A 14,904-nucleotide genomic window follows, 5' to 3' on the forward strand; every position below is an offset into this window, starting at 1 on the left:
TGTCCTTCAGTAGGGCGTGGGCAGCATGGGCACAATTAGTCATATCCATTGCAAGAAGGATATTATGGAGAAGGATTTTAGGAAGAGATGATGTAATGCCCAGTACCAAATCAACCAAATCAAAACAAGCCCATCTTGCTTACAGAGACTCAATTAAGCTAGCCAGACCATGGTGGCAAAGTGCAACTTGACATAGTAAATACTGTAATTAGTTAGTTCACTGACATTAAATTATATTTGATTTTGTGTTGCAAATTACAGTCATTCTTTTGTTTCTTAAATGAATAGAGAAGTATAGTTTATAGTTAGGAACAGCCAAGAAAGAAAGATGGTTGATTATCCTCTATGAGAATCTGTAAGATGCCTCTCTGGTCATCTTTGATACTGAAAAATTCTACATTTAGCCTTTTTTCCCCCAGTAGTTGAACTCCCTAATGGGAACAGGCTTCTGCCATCCCTTGTCAGCATTCAAGCTAAACTAGAGAACAATTTTCTTTCAGGTGTTTAAAATTGGACACAGCAGAGGTCTTTAATTGCCATGTCCATCATTCACATTTGATTATTACACGTTTCCCTGAATGAGGCTGGATTTAACTTAATCTTAGTCATTTAACAGGAATGCTAGCATTTTACACATATGTGGTTTAGATTTCCAATAATTTTGCAATATTATGAGTGTGAAAACCTCCAATGATGCCTAGTTAGTTTTCAGAAGAATCTTCAGGGCTTGAGGAGTAATATGAAAATCATAAAAAAAAAATATTAGGGGTGAGATGATTTTTTCTGTTTGATTTCAACACCTTTCATCTGAATCCTGTTGTATTTAAATGTTCTGGGAATTATTTCAATAAAAGAAGAAAGAAAAAGAAAAGAATTTAGCCCAGAAGGTTAACTCTAAGCATATCAAAATTATTTAAGTGAAAAGGAGGAATATAAGTATGCTAATATTTGAAGCAGTTGTAATGAAGTAGCTAAAAAAAAAAAAAAATCTGTCTGCTCAGGTTCAAATCCTTGCTTTGCCACTTAATAGGTCTACAACCTGAGCCAAAGTACTAAAAACCATACAGATGAATGTATAAGAGACCAGGTTTGCTGGTTAATTTGGGGAGAGAATGTGTACTTCAGCAAGTGCCCATATGATTTCAAGTACTTAGTGCTAACTCGCTTCAGTCGTGTCTGACTCTTGCGACCCTATGAACTGTAGTCTGACAGGCCCCTGTTTCCATCAGATTCTGCAGGCAAGAATACTGGAGTGGATTGCCATTCCTCTTCCAAGGGACGTTCCTGACCCAGGGATTGAACCCTTGTCTCTTGCGTCTCCTGTATTGGCAGGAGGATTCTTTACTACTGAGCTACCTGGGAAGCCAGGTGATTGCTAAATATTTACTATTAATAAGATCATGTTTTGGATTGCTAGCAATGACTTAGGATTTTGGTTCCCTCTTACTACTTGTTCAGTCACTAAGTAGGGTCTGACTCTTAGTAACCCCATGAATTGCAGCATACCAGGCTTCCCTGTCCTTTACTATCACCCAGAGTGTGCTCAAACCCATGTCCATTGAGTTGATGACGCCATCCAGCCATTTCATCCTCTGTCGTCCCCTTCTCCTCCCGCCCTCAATCTTTCCCAGCATCAGGGTCTTTTTCAATGAGTCAGCTCCTCGCATAAGGTGGCCAAGGTATTGGAGCTTCAGCTTCAGCGTCAGTCCTTTCAATGAATATTCAGGACTGATTTCCTTTAGGATGGACTTGTTGGATCTCCTTGCAGCCCAGGGGACTCTCAAGAGTCTTCTCTAACACCACAGTTCAAAAGCATCAATTCTTCAGTGCTCAGCCTTCTTTATGGTCCATCTCTCACATCCACACATGACTACTGGCCTTGACTAGACGGACCTTTGTCAGCAAAGGTGTGTCTCCACTTGAGTGATTGTCCTAGTCATCTTGGGTGGCCATAACAAGGCACCATATTTTGAGGTGGCTCAAAATACATAAATTTATTTTCTCATGGTTCTGGAGGCTGGAAATCCCAGGTCCAGTGTGGATAGGGTTGTTTTCTCCGAAGGCCTCTCACTGGCTTGCAGATAGCTGCTTTCCTGACTGTGTCCTCAGATGGCCTTTTCTCTGAGCATATCCATGCCTGGGTTTCTCTTTCTTTCTCCTCTTTCTTGAAAGGACACCAATGATATAGGGTTACGCCCAACTCTTGTGATCAATTTCAGCTGTAATTATCCACATAAAGGCCCTAGCTCTAAATACAGTCATAGGAGGAACTACAAATCTGACATATAGATTGTGTGTGTGTCAGGGTGGGTGGAGTAGGGGTGGAAGGTAGGTCACAGTCAGTCCATCACAGGGACCTGGGCCAAGTTTCTTTAAACCACAGATGCTTCATCTTGATGAGGAAAATAAAGCTATTGTGAGGATAAATATAAATAACTGGCCAGTTCCCAGAAAAGTGGCACAGGTGTGGGAACGTGACCTATTCACAAACAGCCCTTCCGTCTGGCCAAACTTTGAGTTCAGAAGCCATCACTAGGCAAATCTGACTAGGAGAAAGTTAACCTGACCTTGAGAACTACTGTTTTCCTGTGGGTCAAGCAACATAATGAAGATCTCTCAGAGTATAAGAGAAGAAATGGAGTAGAGCAAACCTCTAAAATACTAACACAGTGACTACAAGAATTCCTCTGTGTTCACCCATCTTTAGAGTTGTAAATGTGAGAGAAAACATTAATTGGGAAGATATGTCAAGTAGCATTTGCATGTTTTATCATTCAATAAAAAATCAAAATACTCCTATATTCTTCAAATAAAGCATACTATGAACACTTGTTAAAAAAAAGTCAGTTTTAAGATACCTTACAACTATTTCAATACAGAAAGTACATTGGATTAAATGTGCATGTTGAAAATGTTAATCGTTACTGTTGCTTAGTCTCTAAGTAGGGTCCTATTGTTATGCAATCCCATGGATGATAGCCCTTCAGCCTCCTCTGTCCACAGGATTTCCCAGGCAAGACATACTCGAGTGGGTTGCCATTTCCTTCTCCATGGGATCTTCCTGATCCAGGGATCGAACCTATGTCGGTTGCATTGAATTCAGATTCTTTATCACTTGTTGCAAATAATTCATTGATTCTTTACCTCTGAGCCTGCAGGGAAGCCTGAAAATGTTAATAGACACACAGAAAGTTTCATGTATAGAAATAAATCAGTAAGATTTCCAATAGAGAGACTGTGACTATGAAGGGTCTATTTTATGCTATCCATTAACTACTACCATTATTATTATTTGTCCATGCTAGTATATAGACTTAGCAACAGCAACGGCAGCAGCAGCAGCAGCAGAAGTATATAACCAGATGGAGGAAAACCATATCTATTATATTTTTATTGAAGTAAAATTGCTGAAGCTGAAGGTCCAATAATTTGGCTACCTGATGAGAAGAGATGATTCATTGAAAGAGACCCTGATGCTGGGAAAGACTGAGGGCAAGAGGAGAAGGGGACAGCAGAGGATGAGATGGCTGGATGGCATCGACAATACAATGGACATGATTATAAGCAAACTGCATGATAAAGTGAAGGACAAGGAAGCCTGGTGTGCTGTCATTCATGGGGCTGCAAAGAGTAAGAGACAACTTAGAGACTGAACAGCAATGTAATTGCTTTACAATATTGTGTCAGTTTCTGCTGTACAGTGAAGTGAATCAGCTATATACATACATGTATCCCCTCCCACTTGAACCTCTCTCCCACCCATCGAGGTCATCACCAAGATGAGCTCTCTGTGCTATTCAGCAGGTTCCCACTGGGCATCTATCTTACACAGTGTCATGTATATGTCAATCCTAATCTCCCAATTCATCCCATCTTCCCCTTGCCCTAATTCCACGTTTGGTCTCTATGTCTGTGTCTCTCTTCCTGCCCTGTAAATAGTTTCATCTATACCATTTTTCTAGATTTCACATATATGCATCAATACACAATATTTACTTTTCTCTTTCTTTCTTTATTCTGTATGGCATACTCTAGGTCCATCCTCAACTCTACAAATGACCCAAATGAAATTGGGCCTTTTTTATGACTGAGTAATATTCCATTGTATATATGTTCCATGCTTACTCCTTGGAAGGAAAGTTATGACCAACCTAGACAGCATATTCAAAAGCAGAGACATCACTTTGCCAACAAAGGTCCATCTAGTCAAGGCTATGGTTTTTTCTGTGGTTATGTATGGATGTGAGAGTTGGACTGTGAAGAAGGCTGAGCTCCAAAGAATTGATGCTTTTGAACTGTGTGTGTTGGAGAAGACTCTTGAGAGTCCCTTGGACTGCAAGGAGATCCAACCAGTCCATTCTGAAGGAGATCAGCCCTTGGATTTCTTTGGAAGGAATGATGCTAAAGCTGAAACTCCAGTACTTTGGCCACCTCATGCGAAGAGTTGGCTCATTGGAAAAGACTCTGATGCTGGGAGGGATTGGGGGCAGGAGGAGAAGGGGACGACAGAGGATGAGATGGCTGGATGGCATCACGGACTCGATGGATGTGAGTCTCAGTGAACTCCGGGAGTTGGTGATGGACAGGGAGGCCTGCTGTGCTGCGGTTCATGGGGTTGCAAAGAGTTGGACACGACTGAGCGACTGATCTGATCTGATATGTACCAGATATTCTTTATTTGTTCATCTGTTGATTCACATTTAGGTTGCTTACACGCCTTGGCTGTTGTAACTAGAGCTGCAGTGAAACATTGGTGTCTACGTGCCTTGTTGAATTATGGTTTTCTCAGGGTATATTCACAGTAGTGGGTTTGCTGGGTTATATGGTAGTTCTATTTTTATGTTTTTAAGGAACTTCCACATGTTCTTCATGGTGACTGTACCAGTTTACATTCCCACCAGTAGTGCAAAACAGTTCCCTTTATACCACACCCTCTTCAGCATTTATCGTTTATACCATTTTTTGATGATGGCCATTCTGACCACTGTGGGGTGATACCTCAAATGAAATAAAAACTTCATCTTTACTCTTAACCAAATAGCTAGTCTCATTTCAATCCTCCTTTGAACTCCAATTTTATTCAAAACATTGTAACTGTTTCAAAATGCAGCTGTTTCATGCTTTGAGTATCAATAATATGTTCTGGACCTCTTGTCATTTTCCAGTATCTGAGGAGTAAACAGCAGTCCCAGATGATTCAATCCTTTGGCTCATGCAAATTTCAAGTCCCTTAGAAGCACTGTTTTTTGCCTAATAATGGTAGAATTCAGGCTTTTTGTGTTTTTCAAGTGTCCCCTACATAGCTTTTAGAAGCTGTATATATCCTAAAACATTTTAAACATCTAAAAACTTACATTCTGAGATTAAAAAGTTGCAAAAAAGATAAATTTTACAGTATTGTATAAATATTTTAACCTCAGATTGTTGTGTTAATCTTTTAAATGTACTAAATGACTATAGATATCATTTTAGTTGGATATCTATCATTAAAATTATATATACATATAGGTTCTTCAAGTATTGCATATTTTTAAATCTCTTTTTTGCTCTCTTTGAATTAAGTTTTCCATTCTACAACTAACTCATAATTTTTTCTAACCTAACTTTACATTTAAAAGTGTTTTATTGATAACAATATTATTTTTTCTCCATTATTACATATATAGCATTTACATGTATATGCAACAGCTATGTACAGTTCACTTTTTAACAACACAAGAGATCCAGATGCTGACCCTCTTCTATCAAAACTATAATTAATATTTAGCTTTTCATATCCAAAGCCTTTCAGTTCAGTTCAGTCACTCAGTCATATCTGACTCTTTGCGACCCCATGGACTGCAGCATGCCAGGCCTCCCTGTCCATCACCAACTCCTGGAGTCTACTCAAACTTATGTCCATTGAGTCACTGATGCCATCCAACCATCTCATCCTCTGTTGTCCCCTTCTCCTCCCACCTTCAATCTTTCCCAGCATCAGGGTCTTTTCAAATGAGTCAGTTCTTCACATCAGGTGGCCAAAGTATTGGGGTTCCAGCTTCAGCATCAGTCCTTCCAATGAACACTCAAGACTGATCTCCTTTAGAATGGACTGGTTGGATCTCTTTGTAGTCTAAGGGACTCTCAAGAGTTTTCTCCAACATCACAGTCCAAAAGCATCAATTCTTCAGCACTCAGCTTTCTTTATAATATAACTCTCACATCCATACATGACTACTGGAAAAACAATAGCATTGACTAGACAGACCTTTGTTGGCAAAGTAACGTCTCTGCTTTTTAATATGCTGTCTAGGTTAGTCATAACTTTTCTTGAAAGGAGTAAGCATCTTTTAATTTCATGGCTGCAGTCACCATCTGCAGTGATTTTGGAGCCCCCCCAAAATAAAATCTGCCACTGTTTCCACTGCTTCCCCATCTATTTTCCATGAAGTTTTGGGACCAGATGCCTTGTAGTTCATAATTCTAGTATCAGAGGGAAGAGAGAAATGGCAGAACCATGAGATTCCTACGCACGTGTCAGTTTCTGCTCATTACATGGGTCAACACCAGTCACAGGGACAGGCCTAATGTTAATGGCAGAGAAGGCACAGGCACCCCACTCCAGTACTCTTGCCTGGAAAATCCCATGGACGGCAGAGCCTGGTAGGCTGCAGTCCATGGGGTCGCTAAGAGTCGGACACAACTGATCGACTTCCCTTCACTTTTCATTTTCATGCATTGGAGAAGGAAATAGCAACCCACTCCAGTGTTCTTGCCTGGAGAATCCCGGGGATGGAAGAGCCTGGTGGGCTTCTGTCTATGGGGTCACACAGAGTCGGACACGACTGAATCAACTTAGCAGCAGCATATATATATGTGTGTGTGTGTAAAGAGTGAGAGACATAACTTTAAAATATCTTGTCACCACAAGTTGTAAATCTTTTTAAAAGTTTGGATTCCTTTTGCTTTAATTATTTTACCTTTAGGTAAGAATCATTTGTGCCTCATATTAGAAAACACAGATTATTATTTATTGTTTTATTTAATCTTTTATAAATGAAAGGAATAAATGTTTGTTTACCTAAATAGTATGTAACTGAATTCAATAAAATTTATTTGGAAGCTATCACTTTTAGATATCAAAATGTATTTTTAAAAATCAATCAGCAGAAAATTCTTATTTTACTCTCTTTATTTTTGTTGAGAGCACCAATTCACACACACACAAAAAAGTTGTCCAGGAAGTTATTTACTTACTCAATTTCCTTAATGTGTACAAAAAAAAAAAAAAAAAAAAAACTTATACTAATGATTGTTAATCCTACTCATTCCCTTTTTCTTAGAGGAATCTTATTTATTTAACTGGGCACTCTCAAAAATATTTAGAAATATCAACTAGTATTTAATTCAATCTCATTTGTCAACACAATATTCTTGATAATAGGCTTTAATCTTATTACATGATTTAAGCATATTTTCAAATGTAGATGTGAAATATAATGAGTGAATCAGAGAAGAGTCCCTCCATTCTCAGTAAGAAGACCACAGTGCAGAAAGAAGACCAGATAGGTATTTCTACAATGACTTTCTAAACCTTTTGGATATTAGGAATACCCATCTTGTGATCTGGTTTCATGAATGGAATATATCAATATTATCGCTGTATTTAATATATTTGACAAGGGCTCTGTTTAGTTGGTTTTCACAACCTTTCTCTGTGGAAACAAACCACTTACTTTTTGAATACCTAGGAAACATCTCACTTTGTCACCCAACATATGATATATGCAAATTATTGGCATTATAATTTGTGAAAAATATTCAATTTCTAAAGACATTCTTCACCAATAACAGAAATATTTAAATGACAAGAAAGACACAAAGAGTATTGTGGGTTCAAATTCCTCAACACCTTTATTTAATTTGGAGAGCAGAGACTTGCACACTGTAAAGTCAATGTTAATTAATAAGATTTGTGGTCAGTAAGAATTATACTTTTATAAGTTGCAGCAAGAGCTATTGTGACACAGGAATCAGAATAAGACAACCAGCAAGACAGCAAGAAAACACAGGTGCAACATCAAATTTAGGGAACATAAAAATGGGAACATGCAAAAATTAAAGGATCTAAAAGGAAGAGTCTCAAAATTTGCTGCACACCCACATGATCTTTGGAAAATTTTGACATATCCTTTAGCATGTGCATACTGCATTTTACAGATTACAGTTTTAATACAGCCAGAAGTGAGACATGGCAGAAAGAACATGGACTTTGTGATTGGTCTACCTTCTCTTTGAACAATAGATCTGTAACTTACTACCCTTGTGGATTCCTTATATCCCCAGTTAGTTTTAGTTAGTTTATGTTTAATATGTAAAAAAAGAGATATCGATTATTTGGTTGAGATAAGATTTATATGCGATAACCTGTGCAAAATACCTAGCATAGTGGTCTAGTAGATAATTGGTACTCAAAAATGTTACTTCCATCTTATTTTCCCTGTACAAAAAATACTTAATTTTCCCAGAACTCACTTTTGCACTTGATGCAACAAGGAAGATTACAAAGACTTCAAATTGTCAGTAATTTAATTTTTTTATAAAAAATGTTTATTGAATTACTACTATATGCAAAACTTTACAACCTCCATGTACTTTATGGTCTAGATTACCAAAATCATTTCATGTTGTGATTTTTGTACAGGCATCCAGAATGTAAATTTCATAAGTATTTGTAAACATTTCTATGGAGAAAAAGAATTGTTCCTGTGCCTAGAATACTTTTGTCAGCCTGCTCATCATGGTTTGCCTCCCAAAGTCAAGCTTCATAAGGGAGGCAAGCTGGAATGTTTCTGGCCAAAAGTGAAGTTAGAATGTGGGGAACTGGGCAGTTGTATGAATTTGTTGCTTAATGGCATCAAATAAAGACATCATGATGCATCTTTCTTACCAGAGTGATGGCCTCCTTTGTTAGATCACAGACACTCAAGAACTTTTGGTTAAAGCATTGTCTCCTCTCTCCATATTAGCAGTTAAATTGTAGGTGGGCTTCATCTCCATTGGGCAACCTCTGGACAAAAAATATCATAGTTTGCTTTTGCAATCTATATTCTTTTCCTGTGGGTTTCTTGGAATGACAAATCAGTGTATCTATAAATGTGTCCTTTTTAGTCAGTCATTATTTTATTAAAAGGCAATTCAAGTTTTATGGGCTGAGGAGTAACTTACTGTTCAGGATATGGGAATGTGAAAGTATCAGTACTCTGGTATATTTCTATAATTTATGTTTAAAAATATAATGTCTCTAATTTCCAACTTCTTAAATAGTAGCAACAGTAGCATTATTACTACTTAAAACTATCATTATTTTTCCTATTAAAAAGAATTATTAGAAAGTAAATATAACAAAAAATTGTACATCCTAACATAATCAAATAAGACAAGTTTGAGGCTTTGTCAGTAACAGCACTTGTGATTAAAATTGCCATTGATTCGTGTATATATTTCTATCTGTGAGTTCCATTGTAGGAAAATAATTTATTTGAATCTACATAAGGGTATCATTTCTTTTTTTTTGTTGCTGTTGGCTATGGTCAGCTGAATTAACTACTAAGTTCTTACTATATTTTATAAAGACTAAATCAGGGGAAGACTGACCATCTAACTGATAGAAAAGTACATAAAAGAAGAAAGAAAACAGAAAGAAAAGAAGAAAGAAAACAGAAAGAAAAGAAGGTCATTAAATAAAACAAATGGTTTAAAAAAATGAAAAGAAAAAAGAAAAAAAAATCAGTGCTTAAAAAAAAAAAACAAACTTGCATCCCCCCAAAAGAATGTTTAATGCTGAAATTTGAGTATGTCATTCAGCTGTGAAAATTACCTACTTATTTTATGGAATTTTTCTGAATATATTTGAAAAGCAAAGTAAAATGATTTGGATGTTTTGAAAATTTAAAAATGGCTGCATGGCCCCCAAATTTCTGCAAAGTCTAAGCATGTTTAATGCATTTGCTTATTTTTTTACTTTACCTTATTCCGCAGACTATTTCAAGCAGCACAGAGTTTCAACTTATAACATGCAGCATATCAATAGAGTTAGAGTACTTACTCTGGCTTCATCCTGCAAGGGTTCTTTCTGACTGCTGTATTTATTCTGGACACCAGAATTGTGCATACATTTGGTATGGTCCATCTGGCTCAGTAGAAGCACTGACAATTGAAAATATAGAGAAAACCACTAACATTAAAGAATCTACATGATGGAACAAACCAGTTGCAAGTTGTTAAACTGTTAACCTAACTACATACTTTAATCTCAACAAACCATGATTAATAGACCAGCCTACCTACAGCATGGCTAAAAAAGCTCTCTGCCAGAAGTAAGTTTAAGATTTAGATATGTTTCTGAACCTACTTAAACATTTAAAACATATTTTACACAAAAATCTTATTATCTCTTTGCTAATTATTGAGATTGTTCAAAATTCGAAATTTCAAGCATAGAATATCTACTTGTATATCTGTTTCACTTTGGGATTTTTCTATATCTATTTCTTTCTCAAATCCTTGAAATATACAGTTTTAAATGTTTACAATTTTCAACCCATGCTCTTAGGTAAACAGTCATAGGAAGTCACTGAACACCCATTGTCTCAGTTCATTTCAGTTCAGTTGCTCAGTTGTGTCTGACTCTTTGCAACCCCATGGACTGAAGCATGCCAGGCCTCCCTGTCCTTCCTCCAAAGTCTTCAAGGAGGATTCCTTCCCTTTTTCAGTTTCTGATGGCCAGAGGTGTTCCTTGGCTTGTGGCAGCATCACTCCAGTGACCAAAACCATCCCCAAGAACAGAAATGTAAGAAGGCCAAGTGGTTGACTGAGGAGTCTTTACCAATAGATGAGAAAAGATGAGAAGTGAAAGACAAGGGAGAAAGGGAAAGATACACCAACTGAATACAGAGTCAAAGAGAATAGCAAGGAGAGATAAAAAGGGCTTCTTTGTGAACAATGCTAACGAATATAGGAAAAAATTAGAATGGGAAAGACTAGAGATCTTTTCAAGAAAATTGGAAATATCAAGGGAACATTTCATACAAGGATGTACCTGATAAAGGACAGAAAAAGTATGGACTTAACAGAAGTAGAAGAGATTAAGAAGTGGCAAGAATGCAAAGAACTATAAAAAAAAAAAGTCTTAAATTATCCGGATAACCATGAATGGTGTAATCACTCACCTAGAGCCAGACACCCTGGAGTGTGAAGTCAAGTAGGCCGTAGGAAGCACCACTAAAAACAAAGCTAGTGGAGGTGACAGAAATCCAGCTGAGCTATTTCAGATTCTAAAAGATGATACTGTAAAATTGCTGCACACAGTATGTCAGTGAATTTGAAAAATTCAGCCACAGACTGGAAAAGGTCAGTTTTCATTCCAATCCCCAAAAAGGGCAATGCCAAAGCGTGTTCAAACTACCATAAAATTGTGTTCATTTCACATGCTAGTAAGGTTTTACTCAAAATCCTTCATGCTAGTCTTCAGCAGTATGTGATCCAAGAAATTCTAGACGTACAAGCTGGATTTAGAAAAGGCAGAGGAACCAGAGATCAAATTGCCAACATTCCTTGGACTGTAAAAGGCAAGATAATTCCAGAAAAACATCTACTTCAGCTTCATTAACTATGCTAAAGACTTTGTGGATCACAACAAACTCGAAAATTCTTAAAGGGATGGGAATAACAGACCACCTTACCTGCCTCCTGAGAAGCCTTTATGCAGGTTAAGAAGCAACAGTTAGAACTGTACATGGAGCAATGGACGGGCTCAAAATTGGGAAAGTATTACAAAGCTGCATAATGTTACCCTGCTTATTAAACTAATATGCAGAGTACATCATGTGAAATACCAGATTGAATGAATCACAAGCTGTAATCAAGTTTGCTGGGAGAAATACCAACAACCTCAGAAATGTAGATGATACCATTCTATTGGCAGACAGTGAAGAGAAACTAAAGAGCCTCTTGAAGATTGTGAAAGAGGAGAGTGGAAAATACTGGCATAAAACTCAACATTCAAGAAACCAAAATCATAGCATGTGGTCTCATCATTTCATGGTAGATAGATGAGGAAAAGTAGGAGCAGTGGTGGGTTTATTTTTTTGGGTTCCTAAATTACTGTGGATGGTGACTGCAGCCATGAAATTAAAAGACAGTTGTTCTTTGGAAGGAAAGCTATGACAAACCTAGACAGCATATTAAAAAGCAGAGTTATCACTTTGCTGACAAAGGTCTGTCTAGTTAAAGCTGTGGTTTTCCCAGCAGTCATTTATGGATGTAAGAGTTGGACCATAAAAAAGGCTGAGTGCTGAAGAACTGATGCTTTGAATTATGATGCTGGAGAAGATTCTTGAGAGTCCCTTGGACTGCAAGAAGATCAAACCAGTCAATCCTAAAGGAAATCAATCCCAAATATTCACGGGAAGGACTTATGCTGAAGCTGAAGCTCCAATACTTTTACCACCAGATGTGAAGAACTGACTCATTGGAAAAGACTCTGATGTGGGGAAAGATTGAGGGCAAAATGATAAAGGGGTGGCAGAGGATGAGATGGTTAGATAGTATCATCAACCAAATGGATGTGAATCTGAACAAACTCAGGGAGATAATGTAGGACAGACGAGCCTGGTCTGCTGCAGTCCATGGAGTTGCATGCAAAGAGTCAGCTATGACTTCGGAGAAGGCAATGGCAACCCACTCCAGTACTCTTGCCTGGAAAATCCCATGGATGGAGGAGCCTGGTAGGCTGCAATCCATACGGTTGCTAAGAGTCGGACACGACTGAGCAACTTCACTTTCACTTTTCACTTTCATGCATTGGAGAAGGAAATGGCAACCCACTCCAGTGTTCTTGCCTTAAGAATCCCAGGGACGGGGGAGCCTGATGGGCTGCCATCTATGGGGTTGCACAGAGTCGGACACGACTGAAGCGACTTAGCAGCAGCAGCAGACATGACTTAGTGACTTTAAAACAACAACAAAAGGTATAGTAGTGATTATGAGATGGTACAAAAGGGCCTTTTAAGGGTGTTGATGGAAGGAAAGCCGGGAAGAGGCAAGGTAGCGACCTTCTCGTCTCCTGCGCCTGACACTTCCTGGGACCCGTGATGCGAGGCAGCTGCAAGGAGCGATGAACGGTTGGGGTTGAGCCCCGAGTGAGCTGAGGGCTAGCGCTCTTCTGGCCCTCCACTCCGGGCCCGCCCCACTTGAAGAAATAAGTGGTGGATTGGCCCCCAAGTAAAAGCACAGTGTGTGTATCCAATCTGCCCTTTTCCCTGACCAACAATGACTTATATCGGATATTTTCCAAGTATGGCAAAGTTGTAAAGGTTACTATAATGAAAGATAAAGATACCAGGAGGAGTAAAGGGGTTGCATTTATTTTATTTTTGGATAAAGACTCTGCACAAAACTGTACCAGGGCAATAAACAATAAACAGTTATTTGGTAGAGTGATAAAAGCAAGCATTGCTATTGACAATGGAAGAGAAGCTGAGTTCATCCGAAGACGAAACTGCTTTGATAAATCTAAGTGTTTAAGAATGTGGGGAAAGTGGACACTTAAGTTATGCCTGTCCTAAAAATATGCTTGGAGAACGTGAGCCTCCAGAGAAGAAAGAGAAAAGGAAAAAAAAGAAAATCCGTGAGCCAGAAGAAGAAATTGAAGAAGTAGAAGAAAGTGAAGATGAAGGGAAAGATCCTGCTCTTGACAGCCTCAGTCAGGCCATAGCTTTCCAGCAAGCCAAAATTGAAGAAGAACAAAAAAAAATGGAAACCCAGTTCAGGAGGTCCTTCAACATCAGATGATTCAAGACACCCAAGGATAAAGAAAAGCACGTACTTCCATGATGAGGAGGAACTTAGTGACTAAAAATATACATATATTATGTAAATATCATTAAATTTTTTTTTTAAGTCTTGGAGTACCAAGTTCCCTTGGGACTAAAAATTACTTTTAGAATTTGAACATAAGAACACTTAGTACCAAATACTTTTTTACTTTAGACAGTTGATAGGGAATGGTAATTTTATAGTATCATGTTTACCTTGCATCAAGATTTGCTAATAATCATTAATCTTGAAAAGTTCATTTGAATAAAAAAGGAAATGTACTACTATCATAACAATGCTATCCCAAGAAGAAAGTCAAAGTCGCTCAGTCATGTCTGACCCTTTGTGACCCCATGGACTATACAGTCCCATGGGATTCTCCAGGCCAGAAATACTAGGGTGGGTAGCCTTTCCCTTCTCCAGGGGTCTTCCCAACCCAGGGATCGAACCCAGGTCTCCCGCATCGCAGGCGTATTCTTTAACAGCTGAGCCAGAAAGCTAGATAGTAAAAAGATTTGAGACGTTCATTATAAAAGTTTATTCATGATTGATTTATATAAGAGCTTTTGAAATAAATTTCATCTTTAAAACAAAAACTTCATAAAGACTGTGGAAAGTCTGGAGTGATTTATTGTTATTCATGTTAATAAAGTTTTCTCAAAAGAAATTTAAAAAAAAATAAGGGTGTGGATCATTTCTATTTTTGACTTGGCTATTATTCGATGATGTATTCACCTTGTGATTACTTATTAGACTGTAGCACCAATTTGTAAACATTTTTGTGTATTAAAAAGAGAAACATAAGGGGGGAGTAGTGGTTACAAAGGGAGGTTTGGATTTTCACATTGTAAAATTATTGACTTGTTAGGCTTTCAATCTCTTTTCTGGGTTTCTGTATATCCAACTTTGATCTCCAGAATTTTTCTAATGGACGGCCACCAGTGGCCCTAGAGAGTTAGATGCTGTTGGCAGTTTAGGCCCAGGGAATCACTTGCTTTAAAGAAAGGCTATATTTCTCCAACATTCCATTTCCCTATCCATCTGCAA

At 37.9% G+C, this 14,904-nt stretch overlaps 1 pseudogene; it reads left to right on the top strand.

Annotated features, from left to right (window-relative positions):
• The window catches only part of LOC113899666, a 76,380-nt pseudogene extending 62,483 nt beyond the window's left edge, over positions 1-13,897 (top strand).
• Positions 13,898-14,904: the final 1,007 nt, after the last annotated feature.

This window comes from Bos indicus x Bos taurus, chromosome 10, assembly GCF_003369695.1.
Source record: "Bos indicus x Bos taurus breed Angus x Brahman F1 hybrid chromosome 10, Bos_hybrid_MaternalHap_v2.0, whole genome shotgun sequence".
In the NCBI taxonomy this organism is placed as follows: Eukaryota; Metazoa; Chordata; class Mammalia; order Artiodactyla; family Bovidae; genus Bos; species Bos indicus x Bos taurus.